The 8,907-nt window shown below is 34.7% G+C and overlaps 1 long non-coding RNA gene across 1 annotated transcript in view; it reads right to left on the bottom strand.

Annotated features, from left to right (window-relative positions):
• Window positions 1–1,290: 1,290 nt before the first annotated feature.
• Window positions 1,291–8,907, bottom strand: part of LOC112950507 — a 51,332-nt gene continuing 43,715 nt past the window's right edge. Inside the window, exons 2-3 of the long non-coding RNA XR_003250020.1 lie at window positions 2,794–2,906; window positions 1,291–2,153 (exon numbers count right to left, since the gene is read on the bottom strand). This is a non-coding gene — a long non-coding RNA (uncharacterized LOC112950507). The remainder of the gene's footprint in view (window positions 2,154–2,793; window positions 2,907–8,907) is intronic.

Here is an 8,907-nt window from a genome sequence, read left to right as displayed (position 1 = left end):
CAGTACAGCAGCATAATACTTTGTAACATAAGACTAAACAGAATTGAGCTTACACCTCTTCATTAGGTTGTAGCGTTTTATGAATTGAATACATTATGCATATTGCTTTATTACAAACTCCACAGAAAACACATGCCCATTGCTACAATAGTATCTGTGACAAATCACCTGGTAACATACTTAGCCCTTAGTTCTAATATATTTTCCACACTGCCAATCTAGACTAGCTCAGTTAGCTTATTAGTTCTTTCTCTCTCAGGTATATGTATGTCTACAATAAATATTGTAGACCAGAAACTAGATGTTTACATATGTCTACAATATTTAAGACAATAAGTTAGATATTTTATATTGTCAATTTCATCTTTCAAACAGTAATAAACATATGGACTGTTTTACAAAATGCTGAAATATATTCATCAATCAGATAGTAAGAGAGAACAGAAACACATAGCTTGCACCACTGGTTTCATGATTACTTTTCTAATTCAGAGTTCAATAAAAAAACATATTTTCTATTTTGAAAGTATCCCTTAGTCTTTTTGGTTACATCATCAAATGTTCTGTTATATGTTGTATTATTTCTTTGATAACTTTAGTACTGTAATATACAAAGAAGAACTTGCAATTATCCCAGGCAGCTGAAACATATCTAAAAAATATTAGATGCTTAAACTGCATGAAAATACATTCCATTAACCTAAGTACAAGCAAACTACAGAGGAAGAAGATGCAGATTAAATACAGAGAGACACTAGGTTGCAGTCTGTTACAATGCTTCCTGCTGGGGGTTAATTTGATAGGATTTGAAAGTTAAATTAAATTGGACAAAAATGCACCATGCTAGTTCCACTTATTTGTGTGTGTTTATTTGCAATTTCTGGAAAACATATAGATCACTTTGTGCTGACTCTGAGACAGTTGATTCAAAGTCAAATGGTTTTTATTTCTGCATGCTTAATTTAAATCTCCTAAAAATATTTTTTTGTCTCAAAGCTTTGAAATACCTGTCAGAGACAAAACATGAATAAATTTTGAGTAAATAAGCTACTAATCTAATTGTGAATGCGTGTAATTTCTAACTGTGATAATATTGCACCTACACACTCAGCCTGCTGTTGCACTCCAGGGAATCTGTGTTAACTCTTTCATGATACACAGCTAAAACTTTGAAACTTAGAAGTGCTTTCTTTCTGTTTTTTTTTTTTTTAAACTCCTCTCCTGAAGTTCCCTTTCTAATAATGAAAGGGATAAGAGCAAGTAGGATTTCTAAATCACTATTCAAGTATATGTTAATATCCAGGTTCGAGCGTCACTGCATGCACCATTTCAAAGATCAAAAGCATCCTTCAAACAGCCATGTAAGGTCAATAATTTGAGCTGCTTTTCGATCTCCAGAATTTCATGACTTGTTCATACTTGGATGTATGCTTACAGCCATATACATACATGAGATCCAGCAGCATAAAACTCCATTGCTAACCACGTCCCTCCATTTGCTAACAAAACTACTCTATTGACATAAAGTATTACTTTGAATCATGTAATTTTCCTTTCAATTCAGGTTTTCACAAGCATATGAAATATGTAATAATTAACTGCAGTTTCTCTTTGGAAATAAGTACAAAATACACTTGTTGCATCATTTGYTTAGGATATATTATCAATATTGCTTAAGAACAAGCTCCTCCTGTACAATCCAATTAAAAACAAATCACCCCAACAAAGCACTAAAATAAACATTATCTGCCTGATACAAGTTTAGTTCTAAAGACACCCCAAAGGGTCAAAACTGCAGCTTTAAATCAGTTTCAACCTGAATGCAAAGCTGAATGCTGAAAATTTCACAGACTCTTTTATACCAGAGAAGCACAGTAGCACTGTAAAAAAGAACTGKTGAGGTAAAATTTGTTTTCAGTGACAGTAGTGCAATGGAAATACAAGAAAGAAGCTGAATCCACATTTCAATGGAGAGAAAGAAGATGTAAAGTGAAGAAGGATGCATTCTACATCTTTCACTGTAAGTTGAAACACCTTCTCACAGATAAAGCATCACCAGGAAAGACAGAAAGGTCACATTCACTATTGCAATATATACAAATTGTAATGAGCTCTCCCCATCCTAATTCACTCTGAATTCATCTCTCAAATGCCTGAAAAATAATAACAGAAAAGTATCTTATAAGTCAATTGATTTCCTGACAGATTTCTGTTTGTCTATAATGACAAATGTTCGCTCCATAATGACAAATATTAAACACATGCTGATAACACTATGGACAAAGGCTTTAATCTTTACCTTGTAAGATTAGACAACATCCAATATTACTTTTAACTCCCACATATCAAGGGAGCATTTTGTATAGAACACAGAACTGTTCTTGTGCAGGAGAGGATGGAAATGGAAGAGGCAGAGCATCCTCAGGGAAAGAAAAGGCATAATTTAAGAGTCACCTTCTGTATTTTTGAACAGTATGCCACTTCTGTTATACACACTAGAAATGCCAGAAAATCAAGCTCACATGCTGTCACTTGAAACGCCATGAAATTATAAGCCTTATCCTCCACCTATCTACAAAAGAATGTAAACTGAAGCCAGATACTACCTCCCACACTACTCAGTAATCATTCCTGCTTGAGTCCCTTAGAATCTATGAGAAGCAAAACACATCTCTTCAGCCATCATATCATGAGCAATAGCTTAGAGTCAGATTCTAATCACAGGGATTGTCATTCATGAGTGTGAACTGGTGATTCTTGGACACAAGTATAGTAATTGGCCAGGCAACTCACTTTTTCGTTGTGGTTTTCAAGTCAATACATCTCAGCCAGCTGCATCTGGAAGCACTGTGAGGAACTCTGAGCATCTGAATTCCTCTGCCTTCTTTCTACAACGAATCTTTATTCTGCAATGATAGAAGAACAGAATGATAAGTGAAAGAAAAAGTGAAGAAATTTCATCAATTATTATAAAATGACCTCTCCTCAACTTAATGAATTTAATTAAACCAGTCAATACCAATTACTTTGGAAACGAACTGATGCATAGAAAATAGCAGTGACTTGTCAGCATGCCAGATAGAAGACCACACAGCATTACTCCCAATCCCTTATTTAAGTCGCTTTCCGCATTTATACGAAGTAATTTCATCAAATCTTTCTAGGATTTTTTTATAGCTTGCATTTGCATGCTTTCAGAAATAATCTTTCACAYTTTGCTTTTCTCATTTTTTTCTGTTAAAACACAAAAGCCAAACATAGCTTAACTCACACAGTCAATTTTTATACTAATCCTAAAAACAAGTAATTTAGACATCAGTAGTCTAAATTTAGATAATACTACTTAGTGTTTTACTTTAAAGTTATAGCTTTACTACAGCAACATCTTTATGCAGATCAAGGCCTTCCTGTTTTGAGATTTCTGATGACTAGTTGATAAAAATAAGCTACTTTTTAACCTAGCTGCCAATAGTAGTCACAATAGAACAAAGTGGCCCTTAGCACCATGAAAACATTTGTTCAGAGCTCCTTCAGCCAATGTTTCTGCAGCTTTTACTGTTATGCCAAGCTAAGAAGATTAAAACCAACTTCTGTGTCCTCGTAGAGGCAGCAGCTGGATTCCTTGACTTTACTGGTTACATATTATACCATATATTTGAAAGCTCCTAGGTTCTCTTATATATTTATCACTTCACCTATACCCAGTAAATTTGTATCAGCCATATTGTCCCAGTTGTAAATTAAGTCTGACACACTAATCCTCAAAAGCTGCTGAATGTCTAGAGTGATACAGATCAATTCAGGCTGACTTAAATTAACAATGGACTTTTTACTAATTCTGGCAGACTTACGAGCAAGACAATAGCCAAGAATCATGGTTTTTTTTTTTTTTTTTTTTTTTTTCTTACAGTGAAAGCTGTAATGCATGGTAAGTTTGTAACAATGAATGCTGGGGAGAAAAGCAAAGTCAGTCTTCTGAAAGGCTCTGTTGTGTGTATGGGCTCTTCATAAAAGAAAACAGTGTATAAATCTGCAAGAGAGACACATTAGAATGCACCTTTACTCAAAGTTTGGCTTGCATGTGCTCCCTGGCGGAGTTAAATAATTGGTGCAATAACGATCATTGATCAAACCCTATATTTTGTGGATACTTTTGAAAGTCAAACTCTTTTTCTACACTCAAAGACTGATGAACACAAGTAGTAATACTTTCTTCCTTTGTTTTTATAATTAAAAGTATAATATTGGATTATACTTGGTTACTTTGTAATTGAAGTCATAAATTTCATTTATGTTTTATTTACTTTTAATAAATTAATTTACTTTTAAATTATCATACAAAGTATAAAATAAATGCTTCATTAATTTATACAGAATATCACGAGTTTCCCTCTAGCTGGTAAAAAAAAATAAATGTACAGATATAAATGTAAACATATAAGCATACAGTTAAACACAAATGCACAGATATACTTGCCTATTTACCACACTCAATCATAGCAAGAAAAGCATCCATTAGAGCTAGAATTAAGATTTTTCTGTATGTCAGATGATATGCTGATTTTTGACCATACATATGCCTCCCCGTGAAGGGAGGCATTATGACCATACATATGCCTCCTCATTTATGCAAAAAGAAAAAAAGAAAAAAAATGAATTTAATAATAATAAAAAACAACAAACAACAACAACAAACAAACAAACAAATAAAACCCCAGTGATTTCCAATCATTTCTTCTCCCTGGAATCAAGAGATGAAATTGATAGCACTGGGCTGAGGAGGCTCCATTCAATTTCTTCAGTTGTGCAAAAAAAGAAAATACCCCCACGGGTCAATCTAGCACACAATTTGAATGTATACAAATCAAACCTTTTCATGACTGAAAAATGTTTTGGTAAATGAGATTTTACCAAGGAAGATCCACTCTGAAATTCATTCAGGACTAAAGAGTGATCATTTCTAAAACTGTTTAATATATTTATATCCTATGAGAAACTACCWGAGCTGTCATAAATCAAGTGCAAACCAAAGATCCAGAATTAGAAATCAATAGTATTGCAGAGTGATCTGCAAACAGTTCTTCTCACCACCATTCAAGGGACCACTTCATGAAACTTCATGCTTTACTTGAACTCCACCACAAAACCTAATGTATTGAGTACCTTGTTATTTACTCTAGAGCCTCAGATGAGAAAGGAAAATTAACATCTGTGCTCTAAATGGTTTTCCCTCTATGCTTACCACGTGAACTAGATAAAATGGGGATACAAGACGAAAATCTTTGAAAATACCAATGAAAAATAATGGAGTTTACAGTGCAGGCTCAGTTTTTCTTGTGAATCAGGCTTTTGTTGCAACAGATTCACACATGGGATTCTTCCCCTTGCCTCCAAGTCCAATAGGCTAGAATCACAACACTATAACCCAGTATCTTCCCATTAATGACTACAACAGAATGTCATAAGGAGAAGAATGCTGTTGAATACTGGATCARGAAGAAATTTAAGAAATTCAGACTTCCAAATGTTATGAATGATATGGGGCAAGGAGGGATCACAGAGACAGAGGAGAAACCAGCAGCCATAATTTCAGCTTTGCTGCCATTAATGTTTATGTCCTGTAAGAAAAGGTTTACCAACATGCTGATAGACTGGTAAATGGGACAAGTGTCCAATTTTTCTCCCCTTGCAGCAGCTATGGAACATGACAACATAAATGTGTATTTCAGTAGAGATTATTTTAAAATACAAAATATTACTTTGACAAGAAGAGAACTGCAACAAAAGATGTATTATTTGTTAGAATAATTGGTGAATACATTATACTGTCAACATTTAACTATTATAATCAACTTAAATAATCAAAGCTGCCCTAGAGTTTTATTGATTTATATTATTTTGAAAACAATTTATTCTATTATATTCTTTTGCATTAATGTAAATGACCCTAATATTTGATAAAACTCAGTGTTAGGTAAAAACAGAAACATAACACGTTTTTTGTTTCCAATCTGCAGGGCATACATTCATGTACAGGTTGCACCTTAAATCAGCCTATCTTACAGTTTCCATATGACACTGAAGAACGTGCCATATGTGCTACCCCTGTTCATGAAGACACTGTTGCGATGGCTTCGGTGTTTAGMATGTTACCAGAAGTCCTTGGTCACTGTAGGAGCCGGCTCACCCTGAATGCGCTTGTTTCTTTGCGGACATCGATTTAACGTTTTATTGAGACAGATGTAGCTCTATAGACTTCATAAATCTGTTTTCTCAGGTTGGGAAAACGTTGATTTTGGGATTACATTCTGTGATCTGCTACCTGCCATTCATTACAGGCTGAAAAGTTGAAAAATAAGTATTTTGAGGCATTTAAACCAGTGTTTCTGATCCATTTACAAAGGAATCAAAAATGTGGTCTGTATCTATGCAATGCTTGGATGTAGAAAAAAATTATCATAGTGTTACAGTATCAGATAACCATTTAGATTTCAAATCAACAGTACCACAAGATCTTCTAAACTCTCACTGAACTGAAAATAGATCTGTATGCTGATCATCAGATTTCCCTACTCAAAGAAAGCTATACCAATCCAGAGACAGCTTTTATAGGACTTTCTAAATGCTAATGGATTTTTAATGCTGTAAGAAAGAATTGTGCCAGTTCTGCACTGAACACACACACAGGACTCCAAAAAGTGCACATTCCTTTTAGGGAAAATGCTCTCTTGCCAGGAAGGGATACACGGCAGCTGAAACACACAACAGAATTGTATTGCCCTTGATCTGCCACCAAAGGAAATCAAAAACAAAACAAAACAAAAAAAAACACCACCAAAACACAGGAATCAGAGAACTACACAGTGCTAGACTGCAAAAGAGGTAACCTGTGTGATTTCACGGTTATCGAGGCAACCTCAAAAGTTATACAGTGTTCAGGTGTTTTACYGTTTTTAACAAGTTCCAGCTTTAATTTGTAGTGCATTCTGTCTTACTTGCCCATTGCTTAATGAGGCCATGCATCAGCTTCGAAAGACATGGCAAAATACCACTTAGCTACATGTCTGATGGCGGCAAGGTGGGGAAATCAGTATTAGCATGCTAGAGACAAGAGGGCACTACCTGCAAAGTAACTGTGAACAAAGTCAAGCCARCAATGTGTATTATAGTACCAATAAGGACAGAGAACAAGAGTCTCAGTTTCAAGGCTGTCAGAGTAGCTATTCGGTCATCTATTTCAAGTGTGTGTGGCATAAGCTAGCTGGACAGCAATGCACAACTCAGCAAATGCAACCACATAATTTGACACATCCACAATGACAAAACTTACAAATAAAGAAAAACATTTGACTGGATACAGAAGATCTTACTGGATACTATCAAACATTTGATAGTCTCAAGACAAAGTAGGAAAAAGGAGGAAAGTAGGAAACAYAGGAAAAGGGAAAATATGCATTTAAAAATACTGCCAGTGACTTAATTCTTGAAACTTGCTACTACATCACTGTTCAGTTGCAATAATGACAAGAGCATAAAGCATTACTTGAAGAATTAATGACCACCCGAGGTTAACAGCCCACAGCTAAGCCTTAAGCCTTCAGCTTTCTCAGACAGTCATTAATCCCCAGGAATTGTCCTGTTCCTCCATCATTACTTCTAATTTGAAAAGTGAATTTTCTCCTTTTAATTTTCTTTTCACAAAATGAATGTACTCAATTAGACTTTGTCATTAAGTCACATCTGCATTGATTACTTAGGAAAAAATAATGACAGCAAAATTAAATTTGCCTATTTAATCACTGAATTCTGAATAAATATTTGTTATAAACATTTTGTTCCAATTAAGGTTGCATAAAAAAATGACATTAGGCAAAGAAGAGAATTCAACTAAAAGCTGTAGTGCATCTTGCTATGTTGCTTCTGATTCCTACTATCTTCACTTCATGTTGAACTACACTTTACACTTATGAGAAGCTGCACAGCTTTTATCCAKCTCCATTGGACATTTAATATTTAAGGGGAGCAGGAGAAACATGCTTACATTTCAATGATCTGATGGTCAGAGTAATGCARGTTTAAGTGACAGTGAGGACAGACAAATGCTATCAGAGAATTAATGGGAGTACTTTCTTCTGGAAGGCCAAACTGACARCCTCAGCACAAGATTGCACAGGGACGGTCCACTGCATGGTGTCAGTGGAGTCACAAGACAGACACCTGCAGATTGCTGGCTTTTTTTTTTTTACTTGCAGCTGCCAAGTGGTGAACTGAGCACACTACTATATACAGCAGCTGAAATCTTACCAGCTAAGTTTGACATTACAGTGAACATTTCCATCAACCCAGATAACTTAAGAGAACAATATAAGACTATGTCATACAATTGTATTAAAAAAAAATCAGTATGTTCTTTGAGCTGTCTTCTACATATAGCATTATCACAGAATCACAGAATGGCTGAGGTTGGAAGGGACCTCTACAGATCATGTAGTCCAATTCCATCACCTAGTTCAACTCCAATTATAAATTGTAGAGACAGAAAGCAACTAAATCTGCTGAAAAACATAAATCAAACAAAAATACTTTAACATGGCCTGGCATAAAATAAAATRTATCTAAGGGTATCACAAAGGCTTTATGTATTCAATAAGAATAACAAAAGGCAGCATCTATTGTCATTCTTAAGGAAAAACTTTGAAGACAGAACTATGGTTAAACATTCATTTTAAGAGCATCATTTAATGGACCTTACATGACAAAATACTACATGAGACTTTAGGTTTTTTTTTTTTTCCTTTCTAAGGAAAAAGATGGCTATCTTATCTTAATCTAAATTACAAGAGTCATTTTTAGTCRCAGTAGAAGGAATGAAATTAATCCAGGCTAAACACAAAACCAAACSTCAGA

This window comes from Nothoprocta perdicaria, unplaced genomic scaffold, assembly GCF_003342845.1.
Source record: "Nothoprocta perdicaria isolate Ctin4 unplaced genomic scaffold, notPer1 scaffold_32, whole genome shotgun sequence".
Taxonomy (NCBI): Eukaryota; Metazoa; Chordata; class Aves; order Tinamiformes; family Tinamidae; genus Nothoprocta; species Nothoprocta perdicaria.
This window is presented reverse-complemented; position numbering and strand designations above follow the sequence as displayed.